Below are 26,535 nucleotides of genomic sequence, written 5' to 3'. Positions count from 1 at the left end.
CTGAATAATTCTTTAGGACCTAGGTTATAAATAGCGTGAATAGCCCTCTTCTGCAGCACAAACATTGTATTAATTGTCTAATCTTTTTAAGCGCGTATGCTGCAGAACCTAGTTTATTAGTCAATCCTTCAATATGGGGGCCCCATTGTAAATTAGAATACAGAGTATTCTTACTTCTCATGATAGAGCAGTCGTGGTTACGTCCAACGACAAACGATTCTACGCCAGTTATCCCTGGCTGTTGCTTCTCTGGCACATGTGTTGAGGGGAGTACTGGTTAGGGCTTTGAGCTGGTCTGTCCAGCGCATTATAGAGCGTCCTCTTGACCTACTGCCGTTGACCCTTCCCTGAACAACAAGTCTCTCTATGGCATGCTCTCCACGTCGCGTGTTATGTCCGAAGTATCGGAGGATACGCGCTCTGACTAAAGATGAAAGCCTTTCTTTCATCTTGAGTTCTTCAATTTTCGAGACGTTTGTCTCCTTTGTCTCTCTCGTTCTTTGACAATGTTTCGGCACCATATAGTAGTATGGGGAACACTAGAGATCTCACTAACTGGACGTAGCTTTGGTGATATTCCTGTCCCACCATATTCTCGTCAACTTCTGCATTGCAGATCTGGTAAAAGCAATTCGCCTTTTAATTTCGTCTTCCGAGCCACCAGTATTAGCGACAAGTGATCCTAAGTTTATGTATGACTGTACAACCTCGCAATTAGCAATCTCGACTATATCCAATCCAGAGTACTGCCAAGAAATATAGCAAATTCCACCGGTTTTATCACCTCTCCTTTTAACAAAACACTTGCATCTTCATTTTTGACATTCGGCACGATAAATTTTTGTAAGGTAAATTAAAAAGATGTTGCGTCTCATCAGCCCAGTAATTTCATGCCGCGGCTTCTTTCAAACTGAAACCAAAACAGCGCTTGTACACTATTGATTGATGAGAGAATCAATATTTCTATCATAATAACGTCGACGAGAGATTAAATTAAGAAGTGCGATTAGGACAAGTGCAGCTCTGATTAAAAATGAAGAGTAAAAACTTCAAAAATCATAGTTTCGTTTTTGACAATTTCCTCCTTCAAAACATAACCAATTACAACGAAACTTTAGAAACTGAATGAGAAAGAAAATATATTCTGTGTTTTTTTTTTAATGAAAATAATGGACGAGACGAGCAGGACTCTTGAAAAACCCAAGCGGCACTACAATTGCGCTCGTTACCTTGAGACGTAAGATGTCAAGTGTCATTTGCCCAGTAATTTCACTAGCTAAACGCCATTCAGACCGAAACACCGTTGTGGTACTCATATTCTAGCCAGCATCCTGTGCAAAAGAGCTTCCCTTCCTTTACTGGCGAAAACGAGACTGTGTGCTGTAGTTTTTCCTCTTATTGTTGTTGGATGTGTAAACTAGGTTTCTGTTAACGGCCTAAATGATTCAGTTATAAGTAATCTAGCATAATCACAAGAATGTATGGAAGAATTGGTGCTATAGTTTTTTTAACAGTTGTGGGATCGCTACGACTTGATCGCTACGTCCGTAGACGTGTAGCAATAAGTTCTTTAGTCCGTAGCGCCGGTTACATTTCATTTTGATGTTTATTTTATAGACCTGACTAATGGTGAATGATGATAATAATTATCATAATTTTATAGCAACAATTGTGCTTTTCTCAAATGTCTATAAGAACATATGAAGAACCGTAATTCGACATTAAAAGGTCAAAAGGAAAGAAAGGAAATAAATAGAAAAAATACTTTGTGGATGCAATTACTATACAATAGTTAATTCAATATAAAATATTACGTAAATAAAATTACTCCGAGTAATATAAGTCAAATTGTTTTATGTGATAAAGATTTAGTGAGATGCGTCGTGAAGTCGCAAGTACCGAAGTATTTCTGGAGGCTCCAGACGTCTCCGCTCCCGAGGGACCCGCGGCACCGCACCATACTGTATTAGGGCAGCACTACACAGAACAAGTTTTATTATATAAGCTCATAACAATTTTCTTCTAAATTTAGGGATTAATTGAAGAAGCTGATGATTATTTTCTTAGGTATGTACGCGACAGCGTAGCGTAATGAGATCGAGAGAAAGACGAACTTAATCACGTCCCATTGCGTTCATCACGCGAACTGTTGATATCGACTGGAATATCTTATGTGCCTGTAAATAATACCCGCACTTAAGGTGTGTGCATCTTGTCAAGTAAGTGGGGATACTGACCCGAACATTGTAAGTACAGTCAGTTGGACTGTGTTGGACTATTATAGATCCTAGCCTGCTGCTGAGAACCCTCCTTCTTAACCGACCGTCTAGTTCAGTCTCATTCAACAGAAAAGTGCCTAGTGCGTGAATAGAAGTTTTCATTCCGAAAATTTCGTGCATGTTTTAGATCATCAGAATATACATACATATAATTAAATAAGGAATTATAAATAAATAAAATATTATCGGGTGTAAAGTAAGTGTATATAACTGCAAGCAAACTGCATTGGTCTACCCAAACTGGCTTAACTTAACTTGAATACGACCTTATTTCTAAGGAATCGTGATTAGAACTAGGTTATTCCACAAGAAAACAGACCAGGTTTATGTTACAGAGTTATAATAAACATTTTTTTTATAGTTTGGGAAATCCAAAAGTGCTCACTTCACACACATATTATATGCAAGGAGACAACTAAAACCTGAAAACCGTAAATTTGTATATAGGAATTATACTCAAGCAGCTCTTTGGACAATTGGCTATGAGTTTACGAAAACAATACCTAATAAGTAATTAGTTTGTCACCACCAAAATCTTCGATCTGGCGATAATCTTTTGCTCTGTACACCTGTGCAAGCTGTTAACTTATGGGATTCTCTGCCCTATGAAATCAGAAAGGCTAAAACTCTCAGGTTTTTCCAAATTATGCTTGTGATTATTTATTGTATGTTTAAATTATATGTATATCGATAGCACCGTCTACTGCAGTTATCTTATCAACTAAAATAATTTCAGTTTAGCCAGTACATGTTGCCTGGAAGAAATCACTTAAAAAGATTTCTTCTTGCCAATTGCTTGTTATGTATTCTAGATTTATGTTATTTTTATTATTTTGTGGTTTGCAATAAAGATATATTTCATTTTTCGATATAGTCGTCTTTTAGTATACACTTCGAATACATTTTTTTAAGCGTAAATTCCCAGTTCTTTTATTAAAAACTCTTCGTCCTACACTCCTTCAATTTAACGTACTGCAGTAACTACGACTTCATTACTTTCGAACCTTAAAAAAAGACCGGAGTGCTTCGAAGCCAGCATAGGCAACGGCGATCCAATAAGCCGGAGTATTATCTTGATGAAAAAAAAAATTGCAAGTATGCCTCGCCGTTTATCACAAATTTCTTTACACAGTTTTTTATTCAGCAGTTATTATTGTTCCACATGTAATAAAAGCAGTCTATATTACTTCACACATACTGTATATTGTGTAGATAGTTTTAAGTATTGATTCCTTCGATATATTATTTACTGGTTACGGTAGAAGAATTGAAAATAGATGTTATTTTATTGATAACAAGTTATTCTATGATATCATCTGATGGTTTAGGTAAAGCCGTAACACACCGTAAAACGTTTAGTCTGAAAACCTCTTTATATCTCCCCGCGCTTTTCTCCGACGATACAATTTGACGCGAAAAATTGAATCAATTTGCGTATACGGGGAACGATTTTAGTCTGCACTTTCCTAGATCTCTCTTTGATATATTATTTTTGTTGATGCTAGTCTCGTGGCATTTTTCGTATTTCCTGGCATTCCTTTTGCGACAAAAATGTAGCAATGTTGACCTTTGTGCTCAATTTTTAATTACAAATAAATATTTCATTTGTTTGATGATTTTAACTAAGGAATAAAATAACTTCAAAGAAGTTATTCCACTCAAGTAAAATTATCGGCAACTTTTTTTCTATTTAACCCTTAATTAGGCGCATGGGGTCAAGACAATTTCTAATCGAAAATAAATTATGTTTGAGTGTTTACACCGCGACAGCGCTCTTTCTAGCTTCCTACCTCACCGCGGTATGTACTTTTTATTTTTATTTATCATCAGAGAGTAATTGTTTTCTATCTAGACAAACTCGAACTCAAGGAAATGGACCAAAAGTGAAATGATCTAAAGTACCAAATAATACCAAAGGCCTGCAATGATCAACTATGTGCTAAGGACTAAAGTCACGAAAAGGACTAAAAGACGGCCATAGGCAATATTTTATCATCTTCTTACAACTCTCAAAGCTAACACTGAAAATCTGTCAGTTAGATAAAAAAAAATTCAAGAGCTATTAGAAGTTGTTTAATGTTTTTTTTATTATGATTTCTATAAGCTATTTAATTATTTTTGGTATAAAATATTTTATTGTATCAGTTCCATGCGTCTAATTAAGGGTTAACACAATTTTCTGATATTCGAAATACAAGTAGCAAGGAGCCTATTCGTCACTTTACTTGTGCATTGTAAAACAGCCCCTAAGAATAATAAATTATAAATTGTATTGTAAGGTACCTTCGTGAATTTCTCTTGGTTATGCGCACATGCTTGTCTTTTATCTAGTTCCGAAGTGAAAGGGATTACGACGTCCATGACGTTTCATTATATTTTCAATGTATAGCCCATTAGAGGTATCGAGGAAAAAAGGCACCCTTACAGAATCACTTCCTTGTTCGTCTGTCCATCTATCAAGGGTCTCAAGACCCTTATTTATAGGAACGCGTGAGGGAACGAAGTTAAAATTATTAACGCCAAATACGTTTGCGGTCTCTTAAACCAACTCGAGCGAACATTAAAATTAGTCAAAAGCTAGAGCTCATGAGTAAAGGAAGAAATCTCTAGATACCTGTTTGTTAGTTACCAAGCCTTATTTAATTATATTAATGGCAAATGTACTTAACTTAATTACTCCATCAGCCCTTTATATTTGAAGAACACACGACTAGATTAACTCCATTGGAAGTCGGTTTTTATTATGAAAAAGGTGGAATAACGAGCGTACGAGTCACCTGGTGTTAAGTGATCACCGACACCCACATTCTCTTGCAACACCAGAGGAATCACAGGAGCGTTGACAGCCTTTAATCGGTTAAAATAAAACCAGCTCACCGCAGTCCCTTTCATGAGAACTCTCAGACATATTGTCTAGTCCATATCGTTTTGAATGGGTGGTAGATTCTGAATTTTGATAAATATAAAAAAAAGCATGATTTAATAAAAATATTTGAATTTGAGTTAAAAACAACTAAACGGAACGCATTTTCATTTGATCTCAAAAATGTGTTCCAAATTCATTGCAAATAGTTAGTTCGATCAGAAACTGTGAGATATATTATATAAACAAGCGCATTTAAATATATTATCTCATTATGGCAAAGTAATGTATCCATCTCGTCCCCAAATAGGCAGGTCCTCAGGGACTCTGAGACTTCGTAGCGTTTGATAAACAGTTCTATTAGCTAGCCGAAGTAAACGCTTAACGTAGTTTTACCAGGGGTGACTCCTTTTGCACAAGATGCCGGCTAGATCATGGGTACCACAATGACGCCTATTTCTGCCGTAAAGCAGTAATATGAAATCATTATTGTGTTTCGGTCTGAAGGGCGTCGCACCTAGTGAAAATACTGGGCAAATGAGACTTAACATCTTATATCTGAAGGTGACGAGCGCAATTGTATGGCCGCTCAGAATATTTGTTTTTCAAGAAACCTGAGTGGCACTGCATGGTAATGGACAGGGCGTATCAATTACCATCAGCTGAACGTCCTGCTCATCTCGTCGCTTATTTTCATAAACAAAAGTTATAAGTCGAAACTGTTGCATTTATTTACTGTTTTTGAATGTTGTTGAATGAACCTCACATTAATATATGTAAAAATTGTAGTAAGATTAACATTTTATACAGATTTAATGAAGAAAATAAGAATACATTTATAACGCTAGTACCTAGAGATAGTCTTTAAAACTTTCCCGAAAATGCATCCGCACTCGAACTTAAAGTCATTATTTCTAAGGATTGGCGTGCAACAAACTCTTTTGAAGTCCAACTTTAAGCTCCTAAAGCAGTGCCACTTCGGGAAGATAGCATCGCCTCGGAGCAGAGCTGGTTACTGTGTTATCGATCACGTACTTTATAACTTTGAAACTTTGATCTTATTACCATTGCTGTGACAATATCAAATCAGTGAAGTATAATTATAATAGTCAAAGTCAGTGCGTGCTAGGTGCTACACATATATATATATATAATTAGTTTTTTAAACATTTTGTTATGTCATTAAAGTGATAACCCTCACTTCTAGGATTAATACTTAGAAACTAGATTTACAAGAGCGAAATCTCAAGTCAATTTCCTAATATGCAAATATTGGGGCTGAACAGGTTATCAACTCCAGTTTGGGCTTTAAAAAGAAGGAGTGGCAAGAAACTGAACACTGACTGCCGCTCTTTTTTAAATCAACGTTTACAGCTTCATCGAATTACAAATTATTTTACTTACATTAAATGTAAAGTAATGCAATAAAAACACTCAACCGCCAAATACACTGTCCAATACTCATTACCTTTAAACAGTATCAGTAGTACAATCCACACACACTCTATATGCATAAAGAGGTATTATTCGAGTGTTATACTAACGACGATAAAACTATAAATATATCAAATATTTAAGAACATGAAGTAGAGTTTCTGATAACAGGATCATCTATCCACCACAAGTAGCACTTATTCAAATCGGCAGATGTAGCCTAACTAAAAATTATGAAATACCTACACAACTTTTTTTCACATCAATGTGAAAAGGATATTTCAACTAAATTAAAAATATTCGATTTAACTATTTTTAAAGAAATATTGTGGTTATTATTAATTTAATTCAAGAACGATATAAAAAATAACGTCATGTTGAAAATAAATAAATCAAAATTAGTGAATATATTGCATAATAATTAATATGCTAAAAAGTAAGGACTACGTGTCACCTTACATAACAGTGAGGCACCAAAACAAGCCGGTAAACGTGTAAATACATAGCCCCACGCATACACTTACACTAATACTAGCCGATCGGCCGCCATTATGAGATTTGCCATCGCCTGTGACAGATCAGTTTGCGTTGCAATAAAATATTTAAAAAATGCCGTCATGCCTTGTGAAAAAGTGTACAAACAATAGTTCAAAAGTATTTGTGGATATATGATTATTTAAGGGAGAAAAAATTGTTTAACTGGTATAACCCCGTAACCGCTCACACACTAGCATAAAGGTGCTTCAATCGCTAATATCAAGGCGCGGAGTCCTTCTTTTTTACTAGTCTGTGTATGTTAAATAAATTTTTGAAACAAGTTAAACTTAGAGTGTTATTCTTCTCACGAAAAACTAAATTGCGATTGGCCAAAAGTTTAAAAATATATAGTTCATATTAGAGTAATAGCAGTACGACTGGTAAAAAGTTGTAGTGCAAAAATGACTAAAGTTTTTAACTCTAATGAGGTAAGTCCCCAGAAAAGCGTACCACGAATATTTACATTATTAGAGAGACGTAATACAATTGTGTTAGCAGCTCCTACAATCCCATTATGCTTGCTCCGAGTCGAATTTCAAATAAGTTTAATTAGGAACTGGTAACTCTAGTCTGTGTATATTCGCTTCTTTGACGTCCAGTTAATTTGTTTGGGTTAAGTTTAATACTGGCCAGTTAATGTTAAATGTGGAATTATGGACGCGAACCCAATTTAAATGAAGTTGTGATGTCGCTAGCAGTGCCTGCACTTCGTGTTATGAATATTAGTAGCAGTTGGGCGAGGGCCGTGTTCCCATTGCTACTTTCAATATCAGCACATCTTTATGTAATCACGATCATAAGTCACCTTAGTCTTTTTTATGTAGGTACTAGCTGATGCCTGCGACTACGTCCGCGTAGATAAAGAGTTTTTAAAAATCATGTCCTATTCCAGTTGCGGTTCCCGTTGCAACTCCCGTTCCCAACATATTATGTGAATCTTATTTCGAGAAAGATTGCTATAGCAAACTAAATCTACTGTTGGAATAGTAGCGTCAGGTCAGGACTGTATGGCGGATGACTCATTATCTCGACACCTGCCATAGTCAAATATTTAACAGTCCGTTTTGCGGAGTGCACTTAAGCATTGTCGTGTTGAAGGAGGATCCTGCTTCGAGGGCGCTGCTGTCGTTTATTTCCAAGACTACAGGCAAACAGCCATTGACATGCCAGTCTACAGTAACTGTCCTTCCATCTCCTAGCACAACTGTCGCGAAATGACCTTTCCGACCAAAGAATATGGCAATCATCTTTTTTCCTTGACGTCTTTCTTTCTTTACCTTAGTTCGCCGATCCTCGAAAGGAAACATCCACTGACTGATTGTCTTTTGGTTTCGGGTTCGTAGCAATATATCCAGCTTTCATCACCTGTGACGATGTCATAATCGTAATAAATCGTAGGTTAGGTTCATTTTCACGTGAAGCAAGAGTTTTAGATTTACCGCCAATTCACATAAACAAATGATAAATGAATTCAATATACTGCATTAGGTTACCAAAGACTTCTAAAATTCAAATTCAAAAAAGTTTTCATTGGCAATGTTTCTAACTGGCCAGTTCTAAACATTTTCAGTGTTACCAACGTACCTACTTTATTCGTTTGCCGATCTATCCTTATCCTTATGCAATAATATACTCACAAACCCTTTTATAAACATATTCAGATTGCAAATCTTGGTTCAGCGGATAACAGAGTGCGGAATAAGAAATATAAATAGAAAATCTTAACCCTGTTTCATTGGTGGCGTCGGGCGGAGGGCGGTGGCTTACTTAAAGTTGTCACTTAGTTGCGGATGAGAAGTTCTCTGCGGCGCAGTCGACGCGGTCAACGCTGTGACCTTTTTCAATTGTGGCCATTTAAATTAAAAATGCTTGCAATTTTAATAACATAACAAGAATAAACACATTCAAGCTACTCCCAACAGATAGCTGCTCTCTTCTTTGTTAAGCCTTTATTTTTTGCAATGCATAGCTATAGGTTCTTTGTTCTGTGCTGAGAAAAATTATAATATGTAGGTAATTTTATGTATAACGTTGTCAGTCATCAAGCCACAAACCGACCCACTATCAGAAGTGTGTACTTTTGAATCACTTTGATAAGAGTATCTCTATATATCATATATCACGCCGTCAATATTCTGAAATTATCAAAAATAATCTAACCTATATATATATATATATATACACTATCTGATCCAGTAAACGATGTATTGCCATATTAAGTAATTAAAAAAAATTTTGGGGTATAAAAAGTAGATGCAACCGATTCTCAGACCTACCAAAATTATCGTTCTACAATTATTATTGTATTCGATTGCCACCCTGCAACCCTAAAGCGGATTTGTGGATGGAATAGAATAATATAAAAATTGCTATAAAAAATAGTTGTAGATCGTAGAAGGGCGAAAAGTTGAAGTTGTATCTATTTTTCAATGCTGAATCATAAAAAAATAATAACAAAAAATTACGTCAAAAAAAAGTTGGGGGGGAAAATAGATGTTGTCCGATTCTCCACCCTAGCGACATGCACGCTAACGTTCACAAAAATCGGTCGAGCCATTTCGGAGGAGTTCAATTACGTACACCGTGTCACGAGAATTTTATATATTATATATAAAAATTATCAAATATAATTTTGAAAATCAAATATAATTTGTAAAATCTTTGAAAAACTAATACTTAATCAATTGCTAACACATTTTACGGTAAATAATCTACTACACTTTGTTTGCTATTGTGTGTTCATAGTATTTTTGTGCTCTAATAGAGGGGTCATAGAGTGATTTATAATATACGTTCAAGAGACTCGCTTCGGGAAACATTCAAATAATTCATTCAAAGTTTATCACATTCTAATCCTTCCTTCACAATACATATATATATGAATAAAATGTATGTTAGAAAAAAAATTACGCAATTCAAGAAAAATTGTTATTTGAATTCATTCAATTCAAGAAGAAAGAACGTGCCGTTTAATAAGTTAGCTAAAGTTAAGGGCTCCGTCATAGGTCTTTGTATTTAATTTTACAATAAAATATCAGACAGCGTACTAGGACTCACTGAGCACAAATTCAAGAAATATTATTAAAGCTTCTTTGACAAAGAAGGCTTAAGATTTATATATAAAGAGGATAATAATGCATGGTTCTCGTGCGGTATTAAACATTATTATATTCTATTCTTCATAGCATGTATATACCTAAAGAGTGGCCCATTAGCCTTCTGTCAAACTATTAATAAAAACTTTCGCAAAGGTAATTCTGAACAGTATCACAAAAAAATTGAAGAGAAACCGGTAAACTACGGAACTATTCTGAAATACTGAAGCTTACATAAAGGGGAGCCGAGAAATTCAGTAAAATTTAAAAAAATCTATATCTAATCGACAAAAAACGGAATTGAGAACGTCCACACAGGAGATGGGAGGGCGCGATTTTTAAAAACCTGCAGGCAATATATGATGAAGAGGAGCAAAGAAAAGAGAAGACTGGAAAAAGTTAGGAAAGGAGTCAAGAGTGTATTTAGGATAAGCGGCAGTTATTAGTACCTACTGCGTAATTTAAACTAAACTTAGAAGAGCTTGTAAATATACTGAATAAAGGCTTTATCGTGAATATTTTTATATTAAGAGTAGACAACATTAGTAGAAAGTCCTATGTTTCTCGAAAATTGGAATAAACAAGACCGGATTGAATAAGAAATAGTATTCTACCCACGTAGACTAAAATATACAAAAGGAGAGTTTTGCGCGGTTGCTGGGTGCAAAAGTATTGAGGATTTCAGGTTAAGTTTTCTTTTAAAATGCATCGATAGCGATATGAAAAGAAATTTTAACCTCGAAATATTTATACTGGGCGCTCTTAAAAGAATTCAAAGCATAAAATCTGTTCAAGCATAATTCTATCTGCTCCAATAAACTCGGGGCTTGCTCGCGGTCAAATTGACGCAAAATCGAGCGAACTTTGTGATAGAATTGAAATAGGATTACCTCTTGCACTTAGCCAATGTTGTGTACGTTTTTATGTGCGCTGTCGGCTGATAAAATGAAAAAGTGGCTAGTAACCGACTGTAATAGCTTAAGTTCTGTTGATTTGGCGAAGTTAGTTTGTTCTGCTTACAATCTGTCATGTAATGTATCGAAGTAATGCTATTACATAACTACTAACTGATTTTTACAAAAGTTTTGTGCTTTATAAGAATAGCGATTCTATGTGTTCTATGTGTTCTTACATGCTGTGATTAGAGTTATGCTAAATTATAAGCAAATTCGAGTCAATGATAAAACTTGTCCCAGACGTAGATAATATGCATATATGTATCTGCAAAAAACCTATGTTTGGTAACCGGACTTCATTAGCGACCATCACCTAGGAACTAGTTAGATCCTATTTCATGTAAAAAAAACCCCAAGAAAATTTTCCCCAAGTGATAAAATTAACTTTATGTTGCTAAGTTTTGGGCTAATAACAAGCATGTACAAAATTTGTACCCAAATAACGTAAGCTGTAATGTTGACACAGGTGTGGCTAATGTGATGCAGCAACGTGTATGATCCCGGTCGGTACTCGCGGTACCTCGCCCATTCAGAATGACATTGAATATTAAAACTAATTTCAATATCGTTCTACGTTGATAAAGTTAATCTCAGAATACAATTTAGACGCTTACGATATTTACTTCAACTCAAATTATCGCTTTGAAAATAATTAGTTTACACCAATATTGATGGACGATGTGGGATTTGAACCAGCGTCTCTTAGCCTACGTCTCCGCTCTTACCAACTAAGCTTACCACCCGCATCACGCATGATCCGTAAGTCTTGGTATGTTTTGTTCAACTGTCGGGTTTTGGCACCATTTATCTTACAGTCCAACTCCTATAACTGCATATTAGAAAATTTACTTGAGATGTCGCTCTTTCAAATCTAAACAATTTGTTATGTTTAAGTTCAATTAGCTCAAATCGAGCATTGATAAATATTCCAAGATTTACGGATCATTCCGCATGCGGACGGTTGACTGTGTTGGTAAGAGCGTTGGGACGTAACCCGAGAGGCGAGGATTTGAATCCCACATCATCGATAAATTTTGGTACAAATTAAATTTGAATAACTTACCACTAAACGCAATGCCCATGTTCTTATGTTAACATATTAACGTGTGAATTAGTTCATGATGCATGTTCTTTATTTTTTCGGAGTTTCACCCAAAGCTCACAGATTATGGCGTCACAAAGAAAAGCCAGAAACACGGACAACGCGGCGCTCGCCGAGGCAACTACAAAAACTTACATAAAGCTGAGCCTACATGATGCACACGGTGTTGGCTAATGATAAAGAGTTCTCGTTTATTTATCCTGCTTAGAAAAAGAAGTAAAATATTAAATTATTGACGATAATACCGGTTAGCAGTTGTTAATAAAGTAATTCTTCTAAATTTTTAAATAAAGGTACTGCGATTGTCCAACATTTTAATTATATAAATTAAAATATCGTGTTAAAGTCAAAGAAACTTTATTCAATTAGGCTTAAACTATGCGCTTTTGTTAAAAGGCATAAAAGGCATTTATTTTCACAAAATTGATTCCTTTAGAATTCTTTTTGATGTCATTTCTAATATACTAGATACTACTACCGCTTCGGAAACAAATGCCGCTCTGAGAGAGAAGAATCGGCGCAAGAAACTTTCCCCGCATTCTTTTTTTTCGCTCTTTTTAATGTATCCTCACTATAAATATTTCTTTTAAATTACTGAATCTACCATATGTTCGGAAAAAGTTATTAAACTTATATATTACCTATTTTCATGGAGGAGGAGGACAAACGATGGTAAGTGATACGCTGCCATTAATTTGATTTTAATATTGATTTGCAAAATTGTAATTCGCTAAAGAAACTCTATTACGTATGTAGTGTACTATACCCACGTTAAGGGAAGTATTCTGATTTAAACAAAGGTTATATAAAATAGAAACACATGTAAACCGACCTTTATAACGTTAACGGTGGGTGTAAATGCAGTCAAATTTAACAGAAAAATCCCGTTGCGCGAACATTTTTGCCAGTTTTACTGCAAGTGACGTTGTATTAAAACGTCTATTTTCGGCATCATATAGTTTACATTGTATATTTCAGAGACAAAAGTTGTAATTTTTCTGACTTGAGGTTAGGTGATGTTTATCCACATTGTACTTTTCAAGGAACTTTCTTCCACGCATAGGCTAGCTATGAAAATTTGTTTTCAGTGTTTCCAGGACAAGACATACAACATTGGTGCTTTCAAAGAAAGTGCCTTGGATATTGCAAGAGAATATGAGTAGCAGTGATCGCTTATCATCAGGTGATTCATACGCTGTCGATCCACGGCATTCTATATAAAAAAGCATAAAAGGCATTTATTTTCTCAAAATGGATTCCTTTAGAATTCTTTTTGATGTCATTTCTAATACACTAGATACTATTACCGCTTCGGAAACAAATGGCGCTCTGACAGAGAAGATACGGCGCCAGAAACTCTCTCAGCATTCTTTTTATGCACTCTTTTCAATAAAAATATACAATATTATACAGTCATTTCCATCTCTATAAAATAATCATAATCTAGTCCCAGGCTGTCCGATCACTTAGATATTCAGCTGTGGAGTGATATGATTTATGACAGAGCCATTTTTTATATAACATTTAAATTTATTTATAGATAATGCTTGATAGTCCCAGCCACTGTGACTTTATTATAAAAGTGTATACATTTACCCTTAAAGCTATTATATATATTATGATATGTGACTCCAGGGTCTCAATGTTTTTTGGATGGGTAAGAGTTATTATTTCTATCGTTGGCAAAACTCAGAATCTAACATTGAAATAATTATTCAGATATCTCATTTGTAAATTATTACGTTCCCCCACTCGCAATGTAAAGTACATACAAGGCAATGCGGAAAATTTTTGAACTATATATCAGATACTAGTCATGAAGGCAATCAAGTTTTGAGACATATATTATTAAGAAGGAGTTGAACATTTTCTTATTGATTATTTAATATTAACGGCGTATCGATGTTTCCGTAACAGCCTACTGACTGTGTTGTTAGGACAATGTGAATTTTTTAAATAAATTATGTATTAACAAAACATTCAACCTTTAATTCATGAATGTTATAGTGCTTGTATACAAATACAAGTTACATTGCAACGTGGTGCTGTAATGGCGTTATTAAATGAATACAAAGGTAGAACTACTAACTACTTATCATAAAAAAAAAATAAAAATTAAAGTAAATAATTAAAAATATTAAATTTTAAAACAAAGAAATTATACATTTAGAAAACAAAATTTTAATCACCCTTACGTGGGCGCTAGTCACCTACGAATTCTACGCACTACGATGTTACGGCTACGGTCTTGGTAGATGTCTGGCGTGTCTACGCTAGCACGCGGCTACTAGATTACTTACAGATTGCTCTGAAATGATGTTATTGAAAATTTGTTTATTTAGGTGAATATTTTTATTTTTGATTTTTTATTTTTATGATAAAGGTTAAGTAGTTCTGTGTGTTCACTTAATTTCGCTATTGTAGCGCCACACTTCATACCATTTATTGTAACCACCATACCAATAAGCAAGCTTCTCAAGGCAGCTAGATATTTAATGCAATTTTTAAATTAATTAAGTACGCTATTTATTATAGTATAAAAATCCATTGTGGCCCAAAAGAAGAAAATACTGTAAGAGTAGCAACGTAAGCAACATTTCAATTCATCACCAATTGTGATACTAATATAAGACAATTCATAACACGCTTTTCAATAATGAATAACAGAATGCCATTAAAGCAATAAATAAATGGATAATACAGTCTAGTTCAATAAAAAAGCGTTTCGTTTGTCTTTGAGTATTTATGACAGGACAGTGATTTATTAGTTCCTTCTGCGGGTAAATCGATAAACGTTTTGGCGGCGGGCTCCAAGTAAACAGGAAGGGCCGTTGTGCTGCATACTACGGCAAAATTATAACGATGTACCGGATCAAAATATATTTTAACTATTATGAATTCATTGCGTACAAATATTTAATGTCTTGTTGTAGATACAAACAGTGACCGCATATAAAACATGGCAGCTTTTCTGACGCTCTAAAATAGCACAACTAAAACTATCCCGTAGGGCTTACAAACTGTACCAGCTTTCGGATCAGTTCGGTTTAGCGAATAAGTACGATCGGCACCTGGTCGGACGGCATTTCAAAAATAGATGTATCAAGGCCTTAAAATACATTCATGTGTTATAAAGTGGTGCAGAAGTAATACGGATTATCATTCCAAGGGTAGTTGAATCTTTTTTCCACGTGTAAGTAGACAATTACTTCAAAATTCAGTAAAATATATTTTATTTAAGGGATGGCATTATGCATAATATAGCACATTTCACTTACTTTTATTATAGAACTGAAATATTTATTTAATTATGAACAGATTTGCTTTTTAATTTCATCTTTTGGTGAAAATAAAAAAAATAAGGGGTTTGAAAAATAGATGTTGGCCGATTGTCACACCTACTCGAATTGCACACAAAATTTCATATAAATTGTTTCAGCCGTTTCGGAGGAGGTTGGTAACAAACACCGGGACATGAGAATTTTATGTATACGATAGTAATGTCGTAGGTATTGTACTGTACCGCGTACTTGTGTAGTGGCCTTAATTAACTACCTATGACGTAGATGATATTTTAATCCTGTCCTCACTAAAGCAAAAGTGGTGACGCCAACGTTATAGTAACGCGAAGTTCGTAATGTTAAATAATGTTTAAACAAGTTGAATGGGCCATTATTAAGACATGATTGTAAAGGTTTCCATAAATGTTATTAGCATTGGATACTAAAACAAAATATAGGTACATAATGAATTACGTTTAGGACTGCGACACACTATTCCATGACTTAAGACTTTTTAAAGCACGTCTTAAGTGTCGACGTTATCGGCTAGGGCGATAGTTATCGACAAGTCCGAGAAAGCCGTACGAGGCAGTAAATAATGATGAGTCACGATACGGAAGTTATCAATCAATGGAGGAGCGTCGCTCTAATAAAATATCGTCGACGTAATGTTTCGTAACAAATTATATTGTAACTCAATATTGAATATTTTACTTCGAACTGTCGAGAGTTATCGATATCGATAAATGATTGCTAGAAGCTAATAATGTACTTAAATGTGAAAAATAATTTCACTCCGAGTATGTCCATTACGATCGTTCCTGCGCTGCCGTCATATTCCGGCGATCTTGACCAGTTCGTCGGTTCATCGTGTGGGGGGCCTTCCAACACTACGTCTTCCGGTACGTGGTCGCCATTCGAGGACTTTACTGCCCCAACGGCCATCTGTCCGTCGAGCAAATATATAGCTAGTCTTTATCATAAAGGCTTTCAAATGATAAATGATTGTGGACTTTTACGCCATTATTTTCGTTTTATGGATTAAAATAGTAATTTATTTTAATTGCACCGTATTGACAGTACAGTTTTCCTGAATGTGATGGAATATGGCAATATAATACCTGTCAGACCATAATTTGTAGTCCTTCAAAACGATCTCCATCTTGTTGAATACATAATATATATAACGAGGTTGGGTTCATTTTGCGTGCAGTATTGCCCAGTTACTCCAACCAGCCCACATCCTTCTAGAATTATTATTATCGTCTCGTATTAATAAAGGTTTTTGCCTGTTGGTTGGCCCCCTCCGCACATTCCAGGATTACGCCAGTGACCGTTTCGTCGTCGGCTGTACAGCCTCTGCACTTAGGACTGTTCCTTATGCTGATTGTGAAAAGGTGCTTGTTTAGTGATGTGTGACCCGTTAGGGTGCCCATCATTATCCGAATGTCATTTTTGTTAAGACTGATAAGTCTACGTGTCAGTTTAGATGGAAGTGCAGGTTTTTTTTTACTTTCTTCAGCTTGAGGCATTCATCCGTCGAGTATTGTGTAGGTTGCGTACTAATAATCGTAACGTAAAAGTAATCTAAAATTCGTTGTCTTCAGTATCTTTAAAAGTGTTTCCGTACTGATGATGATGCAATGATAATATTGTGCGGCAGTCATCAAGATTTAAAAATGAAGCGTATAGATGAAACCAATTATTAGAATATCTTAGTCTCAGCCATTTAAGTCTTAGATTTTACGAAAGAACATCTTATTATTTTATATTATTAATATTTATCTCAACTTTGGCCCATGTAGATCACTGGTTTGCACGTTTATTTATTGATGGATCACAACAGAAAAATAGCAAGCGCCTGCATTTAAAGGCGTCTTGCAACATTAACATTTGCAAATATAAAGAAAATGTATTCAACAAGGAGCGTCTCACGAAGCCGCCGCTCGTAAAACAAATTTTCACAAACAGCGGTAAGTACGGACGAGGGCAATGAGAGAACATTTTATAGCTGTAGTTGTATTGAGCGCCGTTAAGTTTGTTGGTGGCGCTGTGATCGGTAATCATTGGGTTTTAGTGTTTGTTTCATGTTCGGTAGTGTGGTAGCAACGGTAGGCGGTAGGCGGGATAATTAAGTGTATATTGTATTTGAGTAGTTGTGAAGCGAGTGTAACACGCTCTTTATCCGTATTCTGACATGCGTAGACCAAAGAGGATGTAAACACTACGTAATAAGAGGCGGGACTGCCTATGTAAAAAATGAATTAAGTTGAGTATGAAACGTACAGTGATTTGATATAAGTTTGAAATAGTAATAATTACATAAGGCGATTGGCGACGCTGTGTAAGCCGGCTAAGTTTGAAAGCTAACAGTTGCTAAAAATGTAGTTGATTTCGGCTATCTCAGTTTTTTACAAGATTAAAGCCGTCATCTGTCAATCTATCAATGACTGCGCCTTGCGTAGAGTAAACAATAAATGACATATTTTATACACCATTGATATATATTTGTAATGAATTTTTCTTTACACTTTACAAATGGTTCTTTGTAACAATTACTACATTTCGCGTTTTGAATACTCACGTACATACACTTAATGTTTTATAGATAGGAAAAGTTTCATCGCATTTTATATGAAAACCGTGACTTTTTGAAGTGAAAACTTTTTAGTTAGTTGGGTACTTTTAGGTAAGGAAAAATCACTTATTGAATGTCAAAAACTACCACCCATTCAAAATAGTGTGGCTCAGACCTGAGGAGAACGGGCACAAGAAACACAACGGTTTTTTTTTTAAATTAAATATAGATTAAAATCTCAAAAAATCTTCAATCGTTCAATAAAAAAATTGTAATTAAAGACCCAGAGGGTGTTCGCTCCATTCCCATCTCTCTTTACAGAAAGACTAACTCCACTTAAACGAGTAGTAGGCATAACAAGTTTATGTTTGTTCGTCGAGTTAGCGTTATGATTGTCGCAGTCTAGTTGACCAGCTACCGTTAGGGTGTTGAATTTGCGTGACGTTGTGCCCGTAAAAATTCACACTGAAAATTTTTCCCTAACGTGCCAAAAGAAGTATATTTAAGATTTATTAATAAGATTTTATATATTTATCAAAGTATAATATAATATTATATTGATATTAATCATTAAAAAAACACTTACATTTTTTTACAGGTTAAGTCTGATGAGGTTCTTGATTTTCTATTTTATTCTCATTTATTTCTGAAAAGATTAAATGTTCATGGGACTCCATTGTTTCATTTAACTAATTATTATTTTCATTTTGTATTCTAAATTAATACCACTATCACATTTTTATATTTCCACTCGTTAAATGAAATAATTGAGAAATAATAAACTGTAGATTAGATTATTATTAGCACATATAAATATAACGTTTGTTATTGAATATTAACGAATATGGCTGTATGGGCTTGAACACTCTGCCTGTCCAAATAATGAACTAAGAAATTAAAAACAAAAAAAATTACTAATGTCGCAACCGTCAAAAAATCTGTGATTCAATTTATTATTTATTACAAAAGTAGTACTTAACAAACAGATAACTGAGAATTAAAAACATTTTTTAAAACCACTAAGTTACAGTAACGTTCAGGAAAAATAAAAATTGCCAAATTAGCTGTATAGAAGCTACATAATATAATATACCACTATAAGCATTTCGGCAACGCGATCTCACGAGATTTCACCCACCCAAAAAGTGACTAACTATTATTTATATCTATAAATATCATTTATATATTATTATCTCACGCGCCATAAGATTTTGCCGTACCAAATAATGTCCGACACGACTAAAGAAGAATTCACTTCAAAAGTGTTTGAAATTATCACATCATGTGCATGAATATTTTCAAGAACACTTCTTAAAACTGGAGAAAATCGACGCGGAGAAAGCGACAAGTAATGTGAAGACTTTAAGAACAGCAGTTTCAATATGTTATGATACTATAATGTACATGAATACATAAATCGCGCTCAATAATGTTGTATTTATAGTAGAAGTGACCATGATTTAGGATTTTCCATGAAGTACACTGAATGCTGCCTTACATGATCATAACATTATGCATTGATTTAAGCTTAAATAGCTATATGGCTATATATGTATATAGCTATACTAACATCAAATTTATAAGAAACACGGTTTATTTTATGAAAATAAGAGACGAGATGAGCAGGACGTTCAGCTGATGGTAATTTATACGCCCGATTACAATGCAGTGCCGCTCACCCAAAGATTACGAGCGGCACTACAATTGCGCTCGTCACCTTGAGAAACAAAATGTTAAGTCTCATTTGCCCAGTAATTTCACTACCTACGGCGCCCTTCAAATCGAAACATAGTAATGTTTATAGATTACTGCTTCACGGCAGAAATAGGCACCGTTGTGGTACCCATAATCTAGCCGGCATCCCGTGCAAAGGAACCTCCCACTGGTTGAAATCATGTGCACTCTATCATCTGTGACTTTCTTTTAATTTTTTTTATAACCTTTTAAAAACAGTCACTAACCTATTAAATCTTAATACCTACCTACGCAACAAAAAGCAATGAAATATTCGAAAATAATTTATGATTGACAAATAATAATGTCGATTGGTTATGTGCCTTCTACCGGATCTATCACGGGGAGTGTTCCTAAGAGCTGTTTGACCTGATTCATGCCGCTGATGTCTCCCTGCGTAGGACACGCACAAATTGGATATCATCTGCACCATCTGAATGTGTGGCGTTCCTCCACATTGCGATTTTTAAGGAACTTTCTTCCACCTATTCAACCTTCGCACGACACGCCACAAGTTAGGATATCATTCCCACCATCTGGATGTGTGGCGGTCTTTCACAGTACGGTTTTCAAGGAGCTTCAAGGATACGACATGGGTACCTTCAAAAAAAGCGCGTACACCTTCCTTAAAGGCCGGCAACGCTCCTGTGATTCCTCTGGTGTTGCAAGAGATTGTGGGCGGCGGTGATCACTGAACAACAGGTGACCCGTACGCTCGTTTGTTCTCCTATTCCATAAAAAAAAACCTACTTCTAAACTATGGACTGAGTTTCCTAGTGCGTTTATTTCAGGACAACACGACATAAGTATCTTCAACAAAGTACGTACACCTTTTTAAAGGGACGGCGACGCCTTTCTGATGCGTCAGGTATTGCAAGAGAATGTAGGCGGCGGTGATCACCTAATACCAGGTGACCCGTACGCTCGTTTTTCTACTTGTTCCACATAGATTCATGTAAGACGTTATTGTTTTTCGCTGAATTTATGTTTTTGTTTCAGGATTTACAATAATGCAGCGGACACATGGATTGTAGCTTCGGGGAACCGAAACCCGGTGAGTGTACCGAGATTAGTGACCTGTTTTTTTTATGAAGAGCAGGACGTTCACTGCTCGTCTCGTACCTTATTTTCATAATTAATTAATTAGATTGTCTAAGAATACGCTATTATTTTTATACTTTTTAGTGCATATTATATCTATTGTTTATAGTGTTTTTGAAGTCGGTTGTTTTTTTTTGTTAAATATTTTATAATTAACAGTGAATTTAAAAGATGTGTGTATCAATCAGCTGGACCAGATTTAACTCCTTACGAATATGTTATAATAATGTTTATATAGTCAAATATCGTGAACCCTGCGTGATGCGTTCAAAAACAGCACATTAAGACCATTATAAAATTAGATTCTAAAAAATAACATCGATTTCGATAATATTATTTCATTCACGAACATCTCTGAAAAACAACGACTTATGATTAGACCTCTATTCTAATATCAGTCGGGAAGATGTTTAGTTCGAAATGAATTGTCAATTTGCTAACAAATTTGACGAATGTTGCACGTAAAATATCGAATCATTTGATAGTTGGAGGCAGGAGCCGCATATTATCAAAGAGGATGTAAATTCTACGTAATAAGAGGTGGGACTGCCTTAGTAAAAATTAAAATTTAGTTTACTATGAGACGTGCAGTCTTTTGACATAAGTTTGAAATAGCAGTAATTACAGTCTGCGATGGGTGATGAAGTATAATCCGGCTAAGTTTAAAAGCGAACAGATGCTTTTAAACCGTAGTGGATTTCGGCTATTCGTTTTTTACAAGGTTGTAGCCGTCATCTGTCAATCTATCAATGACTGCACGTTACATACAATCGAGTGAATTGCTTTCTTCTTACGGCCGTTCCCAATATACTATCTACAAATAGAGATAAATTACTACCTTCTGCTGTCGGTAATTAGCTGTCAGTAATCTGAAGCTGTCCCAATATGCCCGATAAGTCATTCTTATCGCCTTATTATTATAGATCGTGGTCGTCGTCATATATGGGACGTTTGAATTGCAATTTCCATACAAACTTCTATCGCTGGTAAGCTATACGTCGTCCCATTGACAGACAGCGTGTACAGATATGGTGAGTTACCGTCGATAAGTTTATTGGAACAGAAAAGTCAACGATAGTTACGATTTTTATGTCAAGTAAGAGAAAGACTAAATATTGGGAACGGCCGTTAAAGAGTTTCGCTAGGCTGCCGAATATAACCAAACGTATCGCGTGAGTGCATAACGCTTTCTCGTTATGTCACACTTTTGTTTATTCTTGCAGCTCTTCAGCAGAGCATCAGCCGCATAAAAATCTTTGTACCAACACTGACAAGCTACCCACTTATAAGAATATAATATGACTTTTAACATTTTGCTCCAACTTATTTATTATTTTGAGATATAATTAATTTCAATTTAGTGAGGGAAATAAGTTAAATTTCACCCTTCAGAGTGCACAATTAACGTCAGATTCAGGTGATGTCTTAATTCCGCTTTTGGACGTGTAATGATTGATTAGCCGTGAGCGACCGGCTCCCAGCCATAACATAAAATGGCCGCCGTACCCGTCAACTTGGCGCGCACAAAAGATATTTTTAGACTGTTATTATGAAATGTAAGTTCTCATTAAAAGGCTCGTATTTTTTCGAGATTCATTCATGCCTGATTAATTTTCTGATTTTCAGTTACTATCCGTGGGTTTTGCGACCGTTTATTTTATCTCTATGGAGAACAAATTTAAAGTGGGCGCCGCTACGTTCAATAGACTGTCTAGGTTCAAAGTACTCTAAATAGAGATATTAGACGACCAATTAAAAACGTTACCATTTCAATAGACTAAATCAAAATCGATATATTTTATTCTTAGCGGTTCTTCTATATTTCAGACTTTGATTGTTAAACCACTGTTGACAGAATTATTTAATTATAACAATTGACGTATTAAAATATAGTTACTAAGTATATATAGTTAGTTTCTGAATTCTTATTTTATTTATTATAATTATTTATAAATCTTGCTAAAACGTAATTAAATTTGGCTCTATGATATCAAATTTGTAAACACTTCACGATCTAAAATAAAAATCATATTTACCCCTTTTGTTAGCCATTATGTCTAATCGATTTATTTTTAATCCGCCACAGCCAAAGAATCCATCACGGGAGACATGATGCCGTCATCCATTACCAATTATTGACAGAGCCCGAACAAGCGGCCATTTTCCAAGTTTTATGCTCCACGGCCTTTCCACGGCCACCATTGTTATTTGACTTATGACGTAGTAATGTGGTTTTTTGTTGTGCGTCACACATTGACGTTGATTTATCTCAGGATGATTCCGCGATATACAAACTCCATGGAGCTGCGGGCTAACACGTAGTGATTATATTCTCTTTGCTGCGGGCTAGTGCTGCTTTTTGTATTAATGTATGAGACAACACGGACAGCTGAATTTGGTGGCTTAGAGTGTAATGAGAGCGAATTTTTAGCTTACTACTAATCTATAAAGAAAAGTGAAAGATAGATGAGTGAATCAAGAATTGTAACATCATTTAATGTATGTTTTTGTGTCATGGATGTACACTCTATGCCTTGTTCGGGGCTAGATAATTTGCTTTCCTTTTCATGATTATCTTCTATATATATAAAAATGAATTGCTGTTCGTTAGTCTTACTAAAACTCGAGAACGGCTGGACCAATTTGGCTAATTTTGGTCTTGAATTATTTGTGGAAGTCCAAAAAAGGTTTAAAAGGTGAATAAATAGGAAAATGCTGCTAAATTAAGTAAAAACAACAATTTTTTTTCCTTTGATGTGTCCATACATAATTTCTACGAGAGAATTTATTGACGCACGGTTTGACAGTTCTGGTGTGAAACAATTTCATTAAGACAGCAGGGTGCATATTTTACGAAGTAATTTTTGATGTTATGATATATTATTGACAAATTCATATAAAAACATTTTTTTTATTATATACAGAACAACGTCTGTCGGGTCAGCTAGTTCATTATATTTATGTTCCCGGTTATTCATTACACTTTCGTTCCCACTGACATCCATCATTCATGGCACTTGAAAAGGTAACGAAATATAGGGTACTCAGTATAAGCCGAATGCCATAGGTTATTTTTTTATATTTTTATGGAGAAGGAGGACGTTAAATAAACTTTATTCAATTGGGCTTAAATTAAGCGCTTTTAAATCGTCACTATAAATATTTCTAATAAATTACTGAATCTACCATATGTTCGGAAAAAGTTGAGCTCGTGAGAAGAACATACAAGAAACCCAACGGTCACCCTTTTCAATCAAATAGAGTATTTTATAATGGTATATATACATAACAAATTAGTTTGTAAGGTGCTGCATATTATATTTTGAATCGTGTTAACAATAATTTATTAATAGTTATAAAGAATTAACAGTATAAATTTAAATTATCGTATATTGGATGCATCTTACCTTTAGAGCTTGAATTCATTGTTTGCGTAAGGATGCTTCGTGAATATGATGGTCGTGATTACTGTCATAATTAGTAATTGCATCCAACAAATACAATGATTTATTTTTTATTTTTTAATATACTTTCATTGCAAATAATACACATACAAATTTCTATGGCTAATAATTTTTTATTATATTCATCCCCACCCAGGTCGAATTTCCAAAAACGATCGAATATAAATTTATTTATTTCTTCAATCTTCTTCAATAATAACCAACTTCCATACAGTTTTTCATCCCCTATTTCAACCCCTCCAAGGTTATTTTCGGTTCACTGTTTTAAAAGAGCGTAACAAACAAACTTAAATTCACATTTATAATATTCGTGGATAACAGGTCGACCTGACACCACAAGCAGCATTCACGAGTTGACACATGCCATCGTTCCCTTCGCACATATTTGAGGGAATGGTCCTCGATACTAACCTATGCGAAACATAGCGGCACTTGGGCTGCTACTTCCGACGGTATTCTGTGCGATTTTAGTGAAATATCTGGAACTTTCTTCTCGTTTATTGAAGTGCAGTGTCTCAACTCATCTTGTAGAGCCCCAGCACAGAACGAGTTTTAACTTTTTTTGTTTGTACCAAAATTTGCATATTCTATATTTTTTTTATGGAATAGGAGGACAAACGAGCGTTCGGGTCACCTGGTGTTAAGTGATCACCGCCGTCCACATTCTCTTGCAACACCAGAGGAATCACAAGAGCGTTGCCGGCCTTTAAGGAAAGTGTACGCGCTTTTTTTGGAGGTCCCCATGTCGTATCGTCCCGGAAACACCGCACAAGGAAGCTCATTCCACAGCTTTGTAGTACGAGGAAGAAAGCTATTTGAAAACCGCACTGTGGAGGGCCGCCACACATAATTATTCACTTAAAAAAAAAACAATCTACATTGGTTGAGTTTTTATAACATTATTAATAATAATAATAATAAATTTTCACACTAAGTACTCCATATTATTATACATAGCACGTCCTGCAGCATAGGCGTCTTGCAGAAAGTTAACATTAGTTTTAGCAGTAAAAGAACAGTATTCAAATTGTAAACATTAATGCTTCGCTATAACAATTATGAGACTGCAGAGTATTTTAGGAAATTACCTTTGCTAAAAAATTCAATTAGCCTTTTATTACTCGCCGTAATGTGGAGCACCGATGATTGCAGCATTAAATCGTCCGAGCTTACATAACTTACCGGTGGACAGTTTACGCCCGGCTGTCCGGTTTTATCCGCTTTTATCCGGCCCGGGGCGGTTAGCACCTCATTCTGGCGGTTAAAACAAGTTAACGGGCGTGTTACGTATGACCCGGTGCCACTGTGAGTGGACGCTCCGACTTTTACTGTAATTTACTGGGAGTGCCTTAGTGGCTTACTTAGTTTATGGATTCAGTTATTTTATTTAATGTCGGTCTAATAAAATATATTGACATTTATAACATTTAATTTGGAGCCAAGACAATTCAAATACTTAAGTCAGATGTTTTTTTTTTTTATGGAATGTTTATTTTTATTAAAATAAAATGTTTTTTAAATTTAGTATTCACGAGTGTGTCAACCAACGAGCTTCATGCTAGGTGTTGACTACTTCCTACAAAATTATTGAAACACCATTTCTGAGTAAGATGATGATAATATGATAATAAATTAAATATTATGTGATTGGTTATATCAATACGAGCTACTAGCTCTTCTTCAGATCATCTGAGGTATGTAAATGATGTGTTGCACATTAGTAAAATCATATTTAGACACGATATACCAATATTATTCTCGTTTTTTCATTACAGGTGACATGCAATTGTTTTTATGACTGCAAAAAGATTTCGTCAGGGTTTAAACTTGATCTTTTCAACAAATATTATCAACTTGACGAGTGTGGTCAAGGTACATACATATTGTCATTATTAAGTATAAGACCAGCTAAAAACCACAAAAATTATGGCGTTGAGGTAAGAGACACGGTCTATTATAATATTCCTGATGGTTCAGCATCATTGGTGAGAACATGCAAGAAAACTTTCATGGAAATATTTGTACTTAGTCGAAAAAAATTAGCAACCATTATATCTAAAAAAAAAAGCGGATTTGTCATTTACAAAGATGAAAGAACTAGTCATAAGGAA

At 35.0% G+C, this 26,535-nt stretch overlaps 1 long non-coding RNA gene across 1 annotated transcript in view; it reads left to right on the top strand.

Moving 5' to 3' along the window:
* LOC126965856 (uncharacterized) overlaps positions 1 to 26,535 on the top strand; it is a 193,103-nt gene that overhangs the window by 26,414 nt on the left and 140,154 nt on the right. Inside the window, exon 2 of the long non-coding RNA XR_007729617.1 lies at positions 20,859 to 20,913. This is a non-coding gene — a long non-coding RNA (uncharacterized LOC126965856). The remainder of the gene's footprint in view (positions 1 to 20,858; positions 20,914 to 26,535) is intronic.

This window comes from Leptidea sinapis, chromosome 1 (assembly GCF_905404315.1).
Source record: "Leptidea sinapis chromosome 1, ilLepSina1.1, whole genome shotgun sequence".
In the NCBI taxonomy this organism is placed as follows: Eukaryota; Metazoa; Arthropoda; class Insecta; order Lepidoptera; family Pieridae; genus Leptidea; species Leptidea sinapis.
Note: the sequence above shows the minus strand (reverse complement) of the source record. Positions and strands in the feature narration are given on the sequence as shown.